The sequence below is a fragment of the Peromyscus maniculatus genome, chromosome 10 (genome assembly GCF_049852395.1).
Source record: "Peromyscus maniculatus bairdii isolate BWxNUB_F1_BW_parent chromosome 10, HU_Pman_BW_mat_3.1, whole genome shotgun sequence".
NCBI lineage: Eukaryota > Metazoa > Chordata > Mammalia > Rodentia > Cricetidae > Peromyscus > Peromyscus maniculatus.
In genome coordinates this window covers 31,195,767-31,214,470 of record NC_134861.1, presented here as the reverse complement: position 1 = coordinate 31,214,470, position 18,704 = coordinate 31,195,767, and the positions used below count along the sequence as shown (strand labels likewise).

The following is an 18,704-nucleotide window of genomic DNA, read 5'->3' as shown; positions in this document are numbered from 1 at the left end:
CACAGGGGCAGAGGGTTTAGGGTCCTCTCGTCCTTTGTCTTCCCGTAAGGCAAGGACGGTTTTGTTCATTGATCCTGTGGAGACAAAGGGTTTTAACCAAGGGAGAGGGTATGCTACCAGGTCCTCCCAAGTAACTACGTAAGGAATCTGGTCTGGGTGTCCAGGTTTGCCAAAAATCCAGTCTTTTGTCCTAGAAATGATGTATGAGTCAAAGGTTCTCTGTATTGGCCACCCGGTTCCAAATGTTGGCCATTCAGTCTCACAAAAGATGGTCAGTTTACCCTTTTTAATAGTTTCCAGTCCTTCTCTCTTTGCCCTATTTCTACAGTCCTGAAAGTGGTCCAGAATCAAGGTTAGGGGAGTAGGAGTACTCTTAGTCTGTCAGTCTCGTCAGTCAGGTCATAAGTCAGAAAGAGAACAAACAGAATTACAGCACACAAGTACATTCAGGACACAGGACTACAAATAACACAAATAGAACTGAGATGCTGCTGCTGGCTTCTAAATCAAATTCAAATTGCAACCAAAGGGGACGTCAGTTCCCCAGCTTGTGGTACCGATAGTAGGCACTTACAAGTCTTGGCTTACTTACAAAAGGATATCCAAATGGCCAAAAGGCCCACTTACAAAAGCCTACCTACAAAAGGATATCGAAACAAAAGTAAATACAAGTAAACACATGACCACAGAAAACACAAGAGTAAGCACAGACACACGTACCAGCCAGCTCTTCAGGAGGCTCTATGGGGCAGTGGTCCTGGTGGGCTTGGGGGATCTGGGATGAGCCCCCAAATGTTATGCCCAGATTGTGGAGACCCCCCAAGAGGCCACTACAGAGACCGAATCCCATAAGTAAAAGCAAAGAGCCTTTATTTCAAGCTCCGGGGCTTAGTCCTTCTGTCTGTCTGATGCAGTGATGCGAGCAGAGAGCCTTGAGCCCAGGCAGGGTGGGATTTTTATCATAGCAGAGGTTGGGGTGAGGGGATTTCCAGGGTTCAGGACCCTGATTGGCTGACAGTTATCTAGGGTATCTTGGTAGGAAGGGGAGATAGGTGTGTGCTACTCTCAAGGACATCAGGCCACCTTATCTAATGATTGGAATGCTAGGTACTTCCTCATCTCTGGGTGGTATCAGCTTAAGGCTTTTCCTGGATCTGGGTGTTGCCTGCCATAAGCCAGTCTCAGAAGCTATGTCTAGGCCCCTAAGCCTGTCATGGTTGCTGTGTGGTCAAGCTATTTTGGGGCCCCTTCACAGCCAGCATGAACTGACATTTGTTTTGTTCATCTTAGCCATTCTGACAAAGAAGATACCAGTGAGTAAAGGTCAAGATAGAATATGTGTTGCTGGTTTATAGCCACATTAGCTATAAACAATCACCTCCTGTGGTAGTTTGAATAAGAATGGCCCCATAGGCTCATAGATTTGAATGCTTGGTCATGAGGAAGTGGTGCTACTTGGCAGGGGTTAGGAAATGTGGCCTTGTTGGATTGGGTGTGGCTTTGTTGGAGGAAGTGTTTCACTAGGGCTGGGCTTTGGGGTTTTTTTCAGAAGCCCAAGCCAGGCCTAGTTTCTTTCTCTACCTGTGGATCATGATGTACTCTGTGGATCAGAACTCTCAGCTACTCTCCACCACCATGTCTGTCTGCATGTCACCATGCTCTCTGCCATGATGATAATGGACTCTGAAACTATAGGCAAGCTCCAGTTAAATGCTTTGTTTTATGAGAATTGCTGTGGTCATGGTATCTCTTCACAGCAACAGAACACTAAGACACCTCCCCTGTATCTGTCTTTCTCAGTTCCCAGATTCAGGCCTGAGGGTGGTGGGGGTTAGACTGTGATCCTGCAATCATACACATAGGGAAAAACACAAGACTTAGGAGGAAGTAGAGGAGCATGAAAGGAAGGGATCAGGGACCCAATGAAGCCTTAATTTTAGTGGATCCATAGTCCAGGAGACAATCCATTTGGTGGTGGTGGCTGTGGCTTCCACTTTCTTTACCTGGGTGTGTGGAGTGGAGAGAATTACTATGTAGGTCCTTTCCAAGTTGTTTTCAGTGCTTTCTTGGCTACCTGCTTGTCCCAGACAGTATCTCCAGGCTAAATAAGGGGAAACTGGTGGTAGACCCAAAGGTAGCTGGGTCTCTTAGATAGTCCAATGAATAGCTTTTATGGGGGACTGGGGCGTGGGTGGGTGGGTGGGTGGTGGTGACTGTAGTGACTTGAGAAAGGAATGGTAAAGAACTTTGCCATTCTGCTGGTCTTTGGGCTGGGGAAATATTGGGGGAGATCTTTCAAACATCATCTCACAGTGGATAAATTCCCTCCTGTATAGGGTGTAGTGGGCCCAAAACAAAGCAATCCTAATCCTTCATGTAGTGCCACTCCCTGATGACTAAGCATTCGAATATATGAGCCTATGGAGGCCATTCTTATTCAAACTACCCCAGGAACAGACTAGAGCCAACCAGATATAAACCCACACAGCTATAACCATCTTGTTCTTGACAAAGATGCTAAAATCATATTGGAGAAAAGACAGCCTTTCAACAAATGAGGCTGGTGAAACTAGGTATCCAGCTGTAGCAGAATGAATTGAGACCCCTATTTCTTAACCTGTACAAAAAAGTCAGTTCTGAATAGGCCAGAGACCTGATTTGAAGACCCGAAACTGTGAACCATTAGAAGAAAAAGTAGGGGAAATACTTCACGATGCAGACAGGAGGCAGGAACTTTGTGGATAGCACTCCAGTTTATCAGGAAATAATGCTAATAATTCACAAATCACCCTCATGAAATTAAATGCTTGTGCAAAGGAAACGTTAATTGAGTAAAGAGATAGCCTTCAGAATGGTAGAGAAATCTCCAATCTCTCTACATCCATTGCAGGATTATTTCTAGAGTATACTAAAATGAACCTCCCTAATAAAACCAACAATAAAAAATAATCAAGAGATTAACCCAGTTAGTAAATGGGCCAAAAAACAATTCACAAAGGTTGAAGTACAAATGGCCAATAAACATGGGAAAATGTTCATCCTCTCTAGTCATTGGAGAAGTGTGAATTAAAACTGCTTTGAGAACCCATCGCACCTGTTAGAATGACAGTTATTAAGAGAACAAATAACAAATGATGGGAAATGTGGGCAAAATACTGCTGGTGGGAATGTAAATTGTTCTAGCCAATATGTGAATCATTATGGAGGGTCCTCAGAAAACTGGAACTATATTCACTACATGTCCCAAATATGCTGTTTGTATGACCTGAAGGGCTTCAAGTTATCTTACCACAGAGATACTTGTACATTAGTTGCAGTCACAATAATGAGGTTATTGACACAACCCTTATGTTCAACAATAAAGGAGTGTATACAAGAAAATGTGGTTCATATATACAGTGACGTTGTATTCAGCCTTTAAAAGAGTGGAATTTTATCATTTGCTGAAAATCTTGATTCTCTTGGAGGTAATCTTATTAAGCAAATTTAAATCTGCCCCCGAAAGTTAAATATTGTATGTTTTGTATGTACATGAATGTAGAAGCAAAGTTGTATAGAAGAGCACTAATTGAATTTTATAGAAGAGCACTAATTGAAAATTTTAAATGCCCCAGTAGTAACACTGGCTATAAGTCAGATCAGGCTGAATTAGTAAGCCCAGGTTTAATCTGAGCAGTGCATTCCTGGGTGTTCCCAGGAGAGAGGAGAATCTATGAGGGGAAACCATGAGGGGAAGTTTTGGGCTGGACCTTAAATACCCTCTGGGGATTGGAGCTGCTGTGTGGTGGGCTTTCTCAGTGGCAGGGTTTGGAGAAGGCAGCTCCAGCAGATAGCCCCAGCATCCCAACCTTTTTGGGTATATATGGATGCAGGTTCAAGTCTGGCTGCTTCCTGCTGGCAAGGGACCAAGTGGGAAGGGAGAAGTCGGGAGTTGGTAGGGTCATGCTCAGCAGGAGGTGTGAGTGTCAAGCATTCAGTTAGCTGCCATTCTGGAGACTTCAGGAACCTGTTTCTTGAGGAGGCAGAAAAGACAGATTGCTAGGAGAAAAAATAATTAACACTAGTCCTATGAATGTGGCTAGCCATGGGAAAAGTGATGTGGCTGCCAGAAAGAATGAAATGGAGATGTGCCCTGGTTGTACAGAAGAGGCAAGGATGAGTGAGTCAGACATAAGAGCAGATAACGCCTTTGAGTTTGGAGGGCTGGCACAGCATTGATGTCCCAGGAGCTTGGGGAAATAGCACACCAAATCAAGGGGTGATGTGTTCCAGGAGTACCAGAGCCATCACATCTACTGTTTCCCTGTAAAGGTGTCCATAAGAGTTAAGAGATAACAGAGTCTTTTCATGAATGGGCATGTAGGTGAAATCAACCTGTCGGTACTCACCTTGTTGGTGTCCTCAGTTGGTGCAGGGGCTGGCGTATCTGGAGGACCCAGTGCAAGTTAGCTTTGGCATGAGTCTGGCAGGAAGGGTGGGCTTGTGCAGTAACCTGCAGATGTCTGTAAAACAGTTGGAACAGATTTATGTCTTGCTGTCATAGCAAAAGGCTATGACCTTGGGTTAAAAGGTATGAATATTTTTTTAGGGCCTGGATTCAGCCCAATGAAACACCTTTAAATCTATTTAAATTTACTGACTGGAAGTGGCTGAGTAAGTGAAGGAGGAGGAGGGAGGCTTCCGTACCCTCCTTAATGCTACCCTGTCTCTAAAAGCTGGGATCAGTAGAATCCACAGAAATTTAAGGACTCCTGAAAACTGTAGTCAGTGCTCTATCAGTTTATCAAAACTGCATTTATCAGTGCTAAAACTCTGAACCTCTGAAGTTACATCTGAAACTGGTTTATCCTGTACCATGAAATATGTGAATGAGGCAGACCTGTCTGAACTTTTAACAGGAAACTTAACTAATGAACTAATGAGCTACCCAGCTGGTTGTAGCCTTGGGGTTGGGGGAGAGCTGGTATACTGGCAAATCTACTAGCACCCTAGTTATTAAATGCCATCAGATCTGAGGATAAATAAGCAGAAGTGAGACAGCTTTCAGTTACCTAGACAGTCCCAGGTTTCTCTGGTTTTTGAGGGACAGGACTCCCAGAAGAAGCACCTGTCGTCATCTGCCCGGCCCAGAAGATCTGACAGTTTTTCCTGTGGGTTAGGAATTTGGAGAGGATGACCTACCTTGACTTGGCATTGTGAGACTATCCATCTCACAGTGTCCTGTTTTCCAGTTTGGGCAGAGTCTTGGCACTGCTTTAAAGTGCAAAGCATTTTTTTTTTTTTTTTTTTTTTTTGGCCGTTTGACTGACTTGCCACATTTAAGGCAAGCTTCTATTTGGGCATTCTTCCATGTTCCTTGGAGGAGGAACAGGATACAGCTAGGAGCTGGCATGTGTCTGTGAGAAACTTTTTATTAAAATGCCATTTCTCAGATCCCTGAAGCATTTGAGGATCAGGGTATAATTTTCTGTTGGTATATCTGAACTTGACAAATGTTGCTTAACAAATGAGCTAAATCTTGACATACAGTTTTCCAATTAATTACAGCTTAGCAATGTTGGTAGAAGCAAGAGGATTCAGTCTCTAGTTTTCAGCTGTGATCCTAAGATATAATCATAAGGCAAAACCAAGTTTTAATATTGCAGACAATTTAGTGTTTTTAAAATCAATATTGAGGGGTTTACTCTTAGGTTACAAAATCTGACTGCCAGCAAGATATATCCCTGTACATGAATGCATGAAGGTGCAGCTTAATACCAGCATTGTTTTAAATCCTATCTTTTATAAATCTTTTTTTTTTTTTTTTTTTTTTTTTTTAGGACAGGACAGGAATTATCCTACAGAAATCTATCCTAATCCAAAAATAACTTGGAGACCTAATGTCTTCTTAGTTGGACCCATCTCCCTTATTAAAGATGGTGTAGTCATCTGACCTCCCTCTTTCTTAGCCAGAATGGTACCTGCCCACCTGTTGTAAAGTGATAGCAGACCATGTGGTCACCCTCACTAGAGATGGTGGTTGAAGTCATATGACCTCTTTCTCTGACCTTAGCCAAAATGGCACTTGCCCACGTGGCTGGCTGTACTTAATTAGGGTAGTAAAAGACTACCTGTTGTTCTCGAGAACAGTTTCATCTGGAGTCACAACCCTTACAGATTTTAAACCATACCAAATTTCTTGGCAATTTTTCTTTATATTAAGGTAGAACAGCATAAAAAAACTTTTCTATGTCATCAAATCAGAGCCCATACAACTAGTTGTAATAACAGCTGAGCTATTACCAAGACATATGGAATGTGCAAACCCAGGCATCCAAGACCAATTAAAAGCACACATGCAAACCCAGGCATCCAAGAGCCATTAAAAAAACATACTGTGGCCACACACATTTTCATCCATACAAATGAAATAGACAAGACTTTTTAACAGAAAGACGAACAGAAGTGTTTTCTGGGAAACCATGTTAGATGACCAACTTAAAAACCCTAAAAGGAGAGTTTGGAGTATAAAGCATCATAGGAGAGCCTACCCATGTTGGACAGCTGGGCATTTTCACCCATAGTGCAGGGCTCAAAGCAACAGTGCTTCATGCACCAGAGTCCAGAGGAGAAGGAGCTGTGGAGGGAAACTGAAAAAAACAAAAAAAAACAAACAACACTAGATCTGCCCAAGATCAGAACAAAGCCCAAATGAACAACAAGTGGAGGACTTAGAAAGAGACCTTTTTGGGAGAGAGAGAAGGTGCAGCAAAGCTCTAGCACACTAGAGTGGGGAGAGAGGGAAGAGCATGGGAACTGACAGGAGCAGCTGGTGGAAGAGCAAGAGCCATGCCTAGAACACAGCCAGCAGCTTAAGCTGTGGGTTTCCCAGGCTGTTGAGTGAGGGGGAGCAAACAGTCATGTGCTGGGCATGAATCCCAGCATGGCTGGACCAAACACTGATTGGGTGTGCAGTCAAGACATTTGAGGTCTCTTGACTCACTGGTGCCTAAGATCTTTGTGGTATTTTGAAAGTTACAAAATGTTGTATTGATGTTTTCTACCTTGAACCTTAATAAAAGCCTTTTGGTGTATTGTAGAGAGGTGAGGTTTTACAATTCCAGATGGGATCAAAAATGTCACACAATCAATAGTGGCTTCTCACGTTACTACTGGATGACACCTCCATTTATTTCACTCATTGCTACTTTCATACCAATCATTCTTCAAAATTTGTTTTCCTGCTTATATTAGTTACCTTTCTGTATGTGTGACCAAAATATCTGAGGTAACAACTTAAAGCTGGGAATTATTTATTTTGGCTCATAGTTCTAGAGGTTTCAGTCCTCATGGTGGAGAGAGTATTGGAAAGCAAAACACCTCATATTGTGACTGTCAGGAAACAGGCAATTTCATTGACTGCTTTAAAGTTTCTTGAAAGGTCAACAGTCTTATCATATTATACTCACAGCATATCTAATCATTCTTATGCACATTTGTATGTGGAAGCTCAACCACTTGTATTTAAAATAAATTGGGAGGTTGGAGAGATGGCTTAGAGGTTAAGAGCACCAACTGCTCTTCCAGAGGTCCTGAGTTCAGTTGCCAGCACCCACATGGTGGCTCACAACCATCTGTAATGAGATCTGGCGCCCTCTTCTATTATTTACATAATAAATAAATCTTTAAAAATAAATAAATAAATTGGGCTAGTCTGCATTTGTTAGGAGAGTCCAAAATGACTTGTCTACCTGACACCACATTGTAACAACATAGCTATTGGTGTGATGAGACACCATAACTACGGCAACTCTTGTACAGGAGAACATTTCATTGGACTGGCTTACAGTTCAGAGGTTTAGTCCATTATCATCATGGCAGCACATGGTGGGATGTAGGCAGACATGGTGCTGGAGGAGCTAAGAGTCCTACATCTTGATCCATAGGCAACAAGAAGTGAACTGAATTAGGCATAATAAGCATAAGAGACCTCAAAGCCTGCCCCACAGTGAACACACTTCCTCCATTAAGGCCGCACCTACTTTAACAAGGCTAAACCTAATAGTGCCACTCCCTATGAGCTTGTGGAGACAGTTACATTTAAACTATCTACTTCTACACACACGTGCTTGCGCGCACACATACACACACATATATATATGGTAGAATTGTGTTCCCCAAAATATTGTGCACCCTAATAAACTTATCTGGGGTCAGAGAACAGGACAACCACAATATTAAATATAGAGGATTGGCAGTGGTAGCACATACCTTTAATCCTAGCATTCCAGAGGCAGAAATCCCTCTGGATCTCTGTGAGTTCAAGGCCACATTGGAAACAGCCATGCATGGTGACTCACGTCTTTAATCCCAGAAAGTGAGCCTTTAATCCCAGGGAGTGAGGCAGAAAGCAGAAAGATATATAAGGTGTGAGGATCAGAAATTAGAAGCTTTTTAGCTATTTAAGCTTCAGACTTTCGAGCAGCAGTTCAGCTGAGAGCCATTGGGATGAGGACACAGAAGCTTCCAGTCTGAGGAAACAGGATCAGATGAGGAACTGTCGAGGTGAAGAAGCTGTGACTTGTTCTACTTCTCTGATCTTCCAGCATTCACCCCAATAACTGGCCTCAGGTTTGTTTTTATTAATAAGTCCCTATAAGATTCATGCCACACATATACACTTTTATTTACTTACCTAATAATACATGTTATTCTGTTATGTAATGTATGTATTATATAAAACATACAGATAACTTCCACATGCACACTCACACACATATATACACTTTTATTTATTTATCTAATATTACATGTTATTCAGTTATGTAATGTATACATTATATAAAACATACTGTCTAATTAGAAAAGTTACACATAAGCAAATATGGAAAATAAAATCATGTATTTGAGATAACATATTTTGTTTGAATTTATTCCCTGCAGTTATCTTTGAATGCAAAATATATTAACGAGATATTTAACACCAGTCAGTTATTGACTTTAGATATTTCATTTTCATTAAATTTTTCAGCAGTGTTAGGTAGCTAGTGAATTTAGCCCTAATGTAATCAATCATTTTTATATGCAAATTGATAAATATTTTTAGATGAGCAAAAACTTTTAAACTTTAATTTAAAATCCTTATGATTCTTATCCAGATGTTACATTATACTTACGGATGCCAATTCTAATGGTACCATGAAGTCACATGTATTTTGTATATTTCCACTGTAATTTCCACAATTGTACATACATACACTACCTTGACAACATTTCTTTTTTTTTTTTTTGTTTTTGTTTTTGTTTTTGTTTTTTTCGAGACAGGGTTTCTTTGTGTAGCTTTGCGCCTTTCCTGGAACTCACTTGGTAGACCAGGCTGGCCTCGAACTCACAGAGATCCTCCTGGCTCTGCCTCCCAAGTGCTGGGATTAAAGGCATGCGCCACCACCGCCCGGCAACAACATTTCTAACATGACTACGAATTTGGTTGTTATAGGTGATTACTAACCTGCATTCCTTAATTATCCTAAACAGTTTGTAATAGTAGCTTTTATGGACTAGAAATTTACATTATATTTTAAAATGATTTGTATAGGCACAATATCTTAAGAATAGAAACAATTACAGTATGTTAAAACAAAACTAACCTTAAATTTGTATCAATATACAAAAATTCATACCAGTGTAAAATATTTGAGACTAGTAGTTGGTTTTTAGTTTAAAAGTAGATTTAATACTCTACCCTTTTTTTTCTATCATTCTTATATCCCTTTTTTATCCCCCACCCTCCCCCTTTCAACATTAGATAGTAGATAAAGAAGGATAGAAGAAAGAAAAAGAAATCCCTTAATTTAACCTTTGTTTACTTTTCCTCCCTAACTATGACCAATAACAACTCAATCTCCCTAAATGATGAATAACATCCATAGCCCACCAAATGTCCCAAAACCATCCACCCCACCTCTTGGGAATGTGGCTGTCATGTTCTTCAAATTACTTCCTACTATCTGGAGGTGATAGCATCTTTACTTGGCCCTGAGAAAATTGGGACAATGGTCAAGTCCTGGGAGAGCTAGCTGTATCATTTGTTGTCCAGCCTTTGTGTGATGAGAAAGTGCAGGGTTTAACTGAAGTCCTGGCTGGAGTAGTCTGTGAGGCTAGACCATCTTAACTAGCTGCTTTGAAATTGTCCTGAACAGTTTGTAGTCTGAAATCGATCTTTGGGTGGTGTTTGTCAGCTTAATGGCATTGTCACAGTCCAGGTAGATTTTTTGTTACCGTGCCTCATCATCTTTTTGGAGACCTCAAAGGTCCCTATAAGGAATTTTCACAGTTCACTGCAGAAAACTTAAAATATTTAAAATGCTATATATAGCAGATCTCCAAAAATTTAGAGAACTACAATCTATTAAGTGCATCCAGACTGAGTTCCTAATTACTTGCTTCAGACTCAAACCCCAAGATATGTACAAGAAGCTAGATGAAGCTTATTTCTAGAATTAATTAGTAATCTGTATGACTACTAATATCCCAACAGAAAGTTTGTATATATGTACATAATAATCCTATAGATTTTGAGATAATATTTATATCTAATATTTATATTTAAAACTTTAGGGAAAGTTTTCAACAGTTGAAATAAAACCAAAGGATTATGAGATTAGTGCAAATATTCCTTAATTTTGTTTTTTTCTGTTCCATACATGAAGGATTTTTGATTTTCCTTTTTAACACGCATGGATGGGTTTAGAGAAGGAGAGAGCCATGCTTCAGCTGCAGAGTCAGCTTTGATTTTTAATTGAATTGGGGTCATGAAAAGATCATTTGCCTTTTATGTTTGTAGAGAGCAAAAACAAGCATTTGGGAAGATTTATGAAATTCTACCCTGTTAGAGGTGGTCTATACCATTAGGCCAATTTACTCCTTTTCTAGGGATATTTTCTCTTGATGATTCATCTTTCTTCTTTAGCTATCTCATTTGTCTAATAGTCTCTAGATTTCTTAGTTGGGTGCTTTTATTCTGGAAAGACAAAAACAAAACTCTGACCCAACCCTAACTTGGAGGAAAGGGTACAAATGTACCCTTATACTTTCCTTGACTTGTTGCCAAGTGTGGTAGATTGTAATTGGCCCCCATAATCTCATAAGGAATGGAACAATAGTTCCCAATAGGGAAGTGTGGTTTTATTGGAGTGAGTATGAACTTTTTGAAGGAAGTGTGTCACTGTGGGGGAAGTCTTTGAGATTTCTTCTGCTCAGGATATGACCCAGTGTCTCAGTCAACTTCTGTTGCCTGCAAGGTGTAGGACTCTTAAGATATTAAGAGGTTCTGGAAAATCTAATGACAATAGCATATAATTCTGATTTTTGAACTGAATCATAAAGGTTTGAGCCAGTTTACTTATTTTTCCTGACTTATAACCTGCCTTTCCTGATGGATTTGCTTCAGTATAGAATGCAGGGGCTCCAAAAATTGGTGTTCTGTTTACTATATGAGGCAGAATCCAATTAGTTCTTTTTATAAACTGAAGTTTATTGCTTTAGGAATATTTGTTTCTAATCTCTGCAAAAAAATTACTTCAAGCTCTTTGCCAATGTTCATTTTCTGCCCATAATGAGGCAATTATCAACATTAGCAAAAGCTACCACAATTTCTGCCTGGCTTATTCCTGCTAATTGACAAAGTCTCAGTTTTCCTTTCAGAATCATTTCAGAAACCTTTTCTACATAGTTTGTTAATTTTTTTACTCTTGTTTGTGTGGTAAAAATATCCATTCTAAGATATTATCATCTCACTACATAAGAATTCCTGTGGGAGAATGAGTAGAAAGTAGCATGACTAGGATACAATCAAGCTCTGGATCCAAGTGATCCACGTTTGTATTCTGTAATTTTTTTTCTACTAAAGCCAATTCTCAGCCTTAGCTGATAATTTTCTTGGACTATTTAAGTCCTTATCACCTTGTAAGATTTGAAATAAATTATTTCGCTCTTGAGTAGTTAATTGAATTGTGGGCCATAGCCAGTTAATATCTCCCAGCAATTTCTTAAAATCATTGAGAGTTTGTAATTGATCTCTCCTGATCAATTTTCTGTGGTTGAATTTTTCTGTAAACCTATCTTATATCCTAAATAATTAATAGAATCTCCCCTTTGTATTTTTTTCAGGAGCAATTTGTAATCCCCAACAAGGTAAAATTCTCTCTACTTCAGCAAACATTTTTTTCCTAAGGTATCTGCATCTGAATCAGCCAGTAAGATATCATTCATATAATGGTGAATTACAAATTGAGAAGCTTTATGAATTATTTCTAATGCTTGTTGTGCAATATAGTGACACAAAGAGGGGCCTTTTAACATTCCTTGAGGAAGAATTTTCCATTGGTACCCTTTAACAAGCTCAGAATTATTGTAAGTAGGCACTGTGAAGGCAAATTTTTCTCTATCCTGTTCTTGTAAAGGTGTAGTAAACAGTCATTCAGTCGCTATAATATTTTATTACCTTTAGGTAATAAAAAGGCAAGGGAATTCCAGGCTGTAATCCAGTTGGCTGAATCACCTTATTTATAACTTTCGGATCTGTTACCATTCTCCATTTTCCAGATTTCTTTTTAATAACATATAGAGAAGAATTCCAAGGACTGGTCAATTTTTCTATATGTTTAGCATTTAGCTGCTCCTGTATTAGCTGTTCTAGTGCATGTAATTTTTCTGATGTCAACAACCATTGTTCCACCCACATAGTTTTGTTAGTTAACCATTTTTAAAAGTTGATACCTTTGAAAGACCAGTCGCTGTTGTGCCCTGCTTATGTACAATGTGAAGAGTTTGCAACTGTTCTTGATAATACAGATATTTTTCTCAGAAGTATTCTTTATTTTATGGTTTGTTTCTGAGATTGGAGGAATGTTAATCTGTGTTTTCTGTTGCTATAACAAATCATGCTCCCATAAATTCATTGCTATGTTAGCCACACATGACTTTAACTTTCCTCTCTGCCTTTCTGGCCCTATGCACTTGAGGCATCTTACACTTTGTTTTACCTGAGACAAAGTTACAATACCTAAAAGCTGAATATTTACCTTCTGAGGATGCCAAGGTTTTGGTACAATTATTGTTATATCTGTCCCTGTGTCTAACAAACCCTCAATTTTGATGCCATTTATGTGTATTTTTAGCTTTGGTCTGACTATAGCAGTTTGACAAAATACTTGTTTTCTGGTGTCTCTTGAAAGTTTTTTCTAATGAAGTTATTATGTCCTTAATCACATCCAGAGCAGTATAATTTTTAACAACAGATATTAAGTCTTTTTTTTTTTTTTTTTTTTTGGTTTTTCGAGACAGGGTTTCTCTGTGTAGCTTTGCGCCTTTCCTGGAGCTCACTTGGTAGCCCAGGCTGGCCTCGAACTCACAGAGATCCGCCTGGCTCTGCCTCCCGAGTGCTGGGATTAAAGGCGTGCGCCACCACCGCCCGGCAACAACAGATATTAAGTCTTTTAATTGCATTGTGAATAAGTTTTTCCAATGTTGACAGGGAATTATTGAACCAAATTTGATATTGGGGCCTGCAGGAGGGCCCCCCTCAGGCATTTCCCAAGAGTGTAGGGTTACCTTGCCTGTCCCTTGTTGATCTGCATTCATTAGTGGAATGTCAGCCTTTGCTACACCTTCTGCATATTCTAGACCTTCTAGGGCCTTCTGTTTGGATTATCTCTATAAAAAGCTTTGTTTTTAGGAACACCTTGCCTACAATCCTTTTTCAAATGGCTTTGTTTACCACAATTAAAACATCTGATATTTTGATTTTTCTTAAAATTATTAGAAATTACTTCTATCTAAGCAGTATCATAAGAGTGAGATCCAATATCAGCCATCTTTCTAAATCATTTATCTATTGGTCCTGATCTTACTTTTAAAGGCCTAATCACTCTTTTACATTCTGAATTAGCATTTTCAAAAGCCAAAGATTCAATTAATATCCATCTGACTTCTGGATCTGATACTATTCTATTTACAGATGATGTCAATCTTTGTAAAAAAATCAGTGAAGGCTTCTTTTGGACCTTGTATAATTTTAATAATTGACTCATAACCCTTTCCTGATTCTTCAACTTGTCCCAGGCATTCAAAATTGCTAAGCGACATAAAGTCAAGGCATAATTATTAAATTCAAACTGTCTTTGCAATTCAGCATATTGACCTTCATCTAGAAATGGTCTTGGAAAATATCAATTGTTTTAGCCCTATTTCTTTGTTTTGTGGCCCTAACTTCCTCTTTCCACCCTGTTCTCCATTGTAAGTGAGGACCAGCTTCCAATATTGCTGATGAAATCTTTCAAGTCTTGTGGGATAATTCTGTTGTGATTTGCCCATGAATTTAACATCTGCTTCACATAGGGTAAATACATACCATATGAAACTACTGCTTCTTTAAATCTCCTCAAATTTATGCCTATAGGATTCCATTTAACTTCCTGATAACCTTGGGGTGTCTATCGTCTCCTGGTTGTTGTATAGTAACTGGATAAACTAAGGTGGTTTTTCTAATAATCTTGGGCCATCCCTCTTCAGTTTCATCATGTGGTGGCGTGGTAGGTTCTTGTCTAAATTCCTCTGTGTCTGAATATTTTCTTATTTTCATTAGTAGGTCTTTCTAAGGCTTGTATCTTAGTGGTCAAATTTTTCTTATTTTTATTATCAAGTCTTTCTACAACTCGTATCATCATATTTGACACAATTATCAGACCACTTTTTATATTTGGCAGAGGAAGCCAGATAATTATAATCGGTATTATGTCAATCTCAGCTAAGTTTTTTATCCCCTCATTTACTGTTTTCATTTTCAAGCCATCCATAGTAGCACTATACAGGGTACTAGCACTCTGCATTGTGATATTTCCCATTCTTAACGTGGGAACGATTCTTCTTTTTAATATTACCCAACTCTCTACTTAAGGACTTCCCAGGTGTCCCACCAAATTTGCTGACTTCTCAATTTGGTGGCAGACTCAATCACCACCTGTGATTTCCAAGTGTAAACCTGCTTTCTGGAGTCCCTGTGAATGGCAGCAGCCAACTGATGTGAACTCTCTTTTCATGTGGTGGTGCTACATGTTGGAGCACCAAAATGTTGTTTTTCCACTGGCACAGAGGTTATATCGGAATCTACTGCTGTTTGAGTCAGGAACTGCAGCAGTTACTGGCCATACTTCACAGACAGCTATGTTCCAGTGGATCTGCCAATGCCACCAAATAGGTTTTTTTTTCCCTTAAGATTTATTTATGATCTATATAGTGTTCTGCCTGCATATATGCCTACATGCCAGAAGAGGGCACCAGTTCTCATTATAGATAGTTGTGAACCACCATGTGGTTGCTGGGAATTGAACTCAGGATTTCTGGAAGAGCAGTCAGTGCTCTTAATCTCTGAGCCATCTCCAGTCCCCAAATGTAGTTTTTAACTAAGTTTCTATTGTTCTATTTACCAATAAAGACTCAAGAGTCAGAGGCTGGGGTGAAAACTTGCTAGTTCAGAGAGGTTGAGGACCAATTAGCTGACCTTCAGTCTTCATCATCATCTCAGAAAGAGAGCATCTTTTTCTGTTGCTCCAAAAAGACCACCACACTCAAAGTCCTCGTCCATCTTACTTCCTGTGCCTCTCTATCCTGTTTCTGGTCTTCTTCTGACTCTCTTTGACTAGTTTCTGTCAACTACTTGCTGTCTCTGCCTTCTGACCCAAGATTGATTTTATTTAGTTAACACAAACGCAAACTTGAGGTTCACAGTATGATCATGGTAATTTATAGCAGGGGCTGGGGCAGATCAGTGGTAAAACATGTGCTTAGGAAGGATAGATAGATAGATAGATAGATAGATAGATAGATAGATAGATAGATCAGTGGTAAAAACATGTGCTTAAGAAGCACAGATACATACATACATACATACATGATGGATGGATGGATGGATGGATGGATGGATGGATGGATGGATGGATGATAGATAATTGTATTTGTATATGCATGTTTAGCCTGGAGTAAATGATATAAAACTAGAATATTTGTGAAATGCATGGGTTTGTGGCATAGAGTATACTCAATGAATGTTCTCTTTCTGTGCGAATTTTGAAATTTAATTATTAAAAAGTATTTATTATGTGTGGATGTTTTTCATGCATGTGTGTATGTATACCACATGCATGCGTGGTGCCCATGGAATCCAGAAGAGGGTTTTGGAACTTCTGAAAGTGGAGTTAGAAATAGTTGTGAGCCACAGTGTTGGTGCTGAAAGAATTGAACCTGGGTCCTTTGGAAGAGACCTAGCACTCTTAACCTCTGAGCCTTCTTCCCAGCCCTTGAAATTTCATTTTATGTCACAGATGCAAAGAAGAAATGTTCAGGCTGCACATCCATTCACTTGATGTGTTAGGTTCCAAGACCCTTTGCAATGAAACAGACTAAGAGGGAAGTAGCAATTTCTGTTGTGAAGTTTCTTAATTGCTAGCTTGTATCATCAGATCCTTAGAATTTAAACAGTTATCTTTTATGGATCTAGATGCTGAGTGTGTGACCAATTAAAGGGAAAGCAACCAGGTAAGGTTAAGTGAAAGTTTCATGTGATCATCCTGACCTTTGAAAACAATGACTAAGCAACATACTATTTCTCTTTTATTATACAGAGATGGGTTGGTTGCTTACCTTAGTGTGTTGCTAGTATGTGTGTATTTAAATTCATGATTGTGTGCATACGTGGAGACCAGAAAAATATGTTAGCCTGTCACTCTGTGCCTTGTTCTTTTGATAAAGGGTTTCTCCCCAGTGATTACCCTCCTCCCCGCTCCCCACCCCACACCCCCTACAATCTCTGGCTTTTACATGGTTTCTGAAGTTCAAACTCAGGTCCTTATTCTTTTGTTCAATCCACTGTCAGTTAAAATTTTGTTCCTTTGTTTCTCCAGCCTGTATTCCATGCCTGACCCATCTCTGTCGTTTGGAAATTCGGGCCTGTCTAAAAGCAGAACACCTTCGTTCTGACAGTTTCATCCATCAGTTGCCACTTCCCAGAAGTCTGCAGACCTATTTGCTCTATGAAGAGGTTTTAAGGATGAATGAAATTACAAGACCAGCAGCTATTCATAATAGAGGAATCAGTGAGGCTACCTGACAGCTCATTTTTTAGTTTAGTCATAAAAGGTGACTTGTGTGGTTGTTTGGATTTGAGGGTAATAGGAAATGGTAACTAGTCTTCCCAATTCCCCTCCTCCCCAATATTGTGAACCTTATTCATCCTGCCTTACATAGTTTTGTCTCCAGTGCACTTTGTTGTATAGTATTTGTTTCCTTGACCATTTTCTGTTTTATTATGCTAATAAGCTATGATGCTGCTATAGTGCTAGATGTGACATCTTTCCACTTAAGATTCATGTTCACCTGTACTCGAAGCTAAGGATGGAAGTCACAAACTTCCCAGGAAGAATATATAACAACTGTGCCTTTCAATCACTTACCATTGTTATTATTTTATTTAAGAATATCGCCTGTGTTTATAAAAAGAAATATTCCTGTGTTTTCATAGTGTTCTTAATTCAGCCATATTTATGAGGTGTTGTTATTCTTGCATTTTCACATGTAAACTCAGGGCAAAGGTTTTTTTTTTTTTTTTTTTTTAAGAGCATAGATTTCAGTCATATTGCTGGTCTCCTACTTCCTAGAACCTTTTTTAATACTTTTTGCCAAAAATATAGCCCATTTTTAGTCTTTAGCAAAGACAAGAACACACCTAAATTCAAAGGCATAATCAATATAAAAAATGTCATTTTAGAAGTATTGTACTCCACTTAGAATATTAATAAGGAAACATAAAAGGAGCATTGCAGTCATTGTGTGCTAAATATAGCAATCAGGCTTCATTCAGCTCCAGAAAAAGAGGGCAGCTTTTTTCCTATGAATAGCCAATAATATTCTATTAATACAATATTTTTCCTTCTTAATATCTAAATGTATTTTTAGAACATTGATGAAATAAAGACCTCAGAATCCTTCCTTGTAAGTTTTTACAATTGCTTTATCTAAACCTCAATTCAAGAAAAATCAAACATCATCAAGACAGTTGTCTGAGAGACTTGAAACTAGCCTTGGGAGGAAGTTACTAATGTGTTGCTGTCATGATAGGCAGCATAGGCTGGTTTCTACAGGAGGCAGGCCTTCATTTCTTCATAGCAATTTCCTGTGCTTAGATAGATTTTCTGGGCTCATCTCTGATAGGCCCTTGAAAGAAGCATGATAAAGGTTGACTTCATTAGAACTGATTGGGAAGACTGTCTCATCTCTTACATTCAAGTCTTGTTTGATATGGATATAAAGTTTGGTATTGAAAAATGAGGCAGAAATTCTGATTAGTTCAATTTAATAAAGATATTCCAAAATTGTATGCACTGTGTTGTCTTTTTTAAATAGTGTGACATTTATTTTTCAAACTCTGTTTCAGGTTTTGTTTTTGGTCATGGCTAAATGTACACAGAATTATTTTAAAAGATATGTCTTTTAATGTGTTTTGTTTGTGTTCAAATGCATTACAAAAATCCAGTTTTCCATAAATTATCATTGAGGTCTTATTTTTGAAGCCCTAAAAATCAATAGAGATGGCCTGTGGCTGATGAATTTTTGCCTTTACAGCAGCAAAAAGGTGACAAGCATCCCATAGAAATGCACTTTGAACTTGATCT

At 38.9% G+C, this 18,704-nt stretch overlaps 1 long non-coding RNA gene across 1 annotated transcript in view; it reads left to right on the top strand.

Moving 5' to 3' along the window:
• Positions 1–18,409, top strand: part of LOC143267581 (uncharacterized) — a 58,914-nt gene extending 40,505 nt beyond the window's left edge. The window contains exon 3 of the long non-coding RNA XR_013042858.1: positions 16,938–18,409. This is a non-coding gene — a long non-coding RNA (uncharacterized LOC143267581). The remainder of the gene's footprint in view (positions 1–16,937) is intronic.
• The last annotated feature ends 295 nt before the right edge of the window (positions 18,410–18,704 follow it).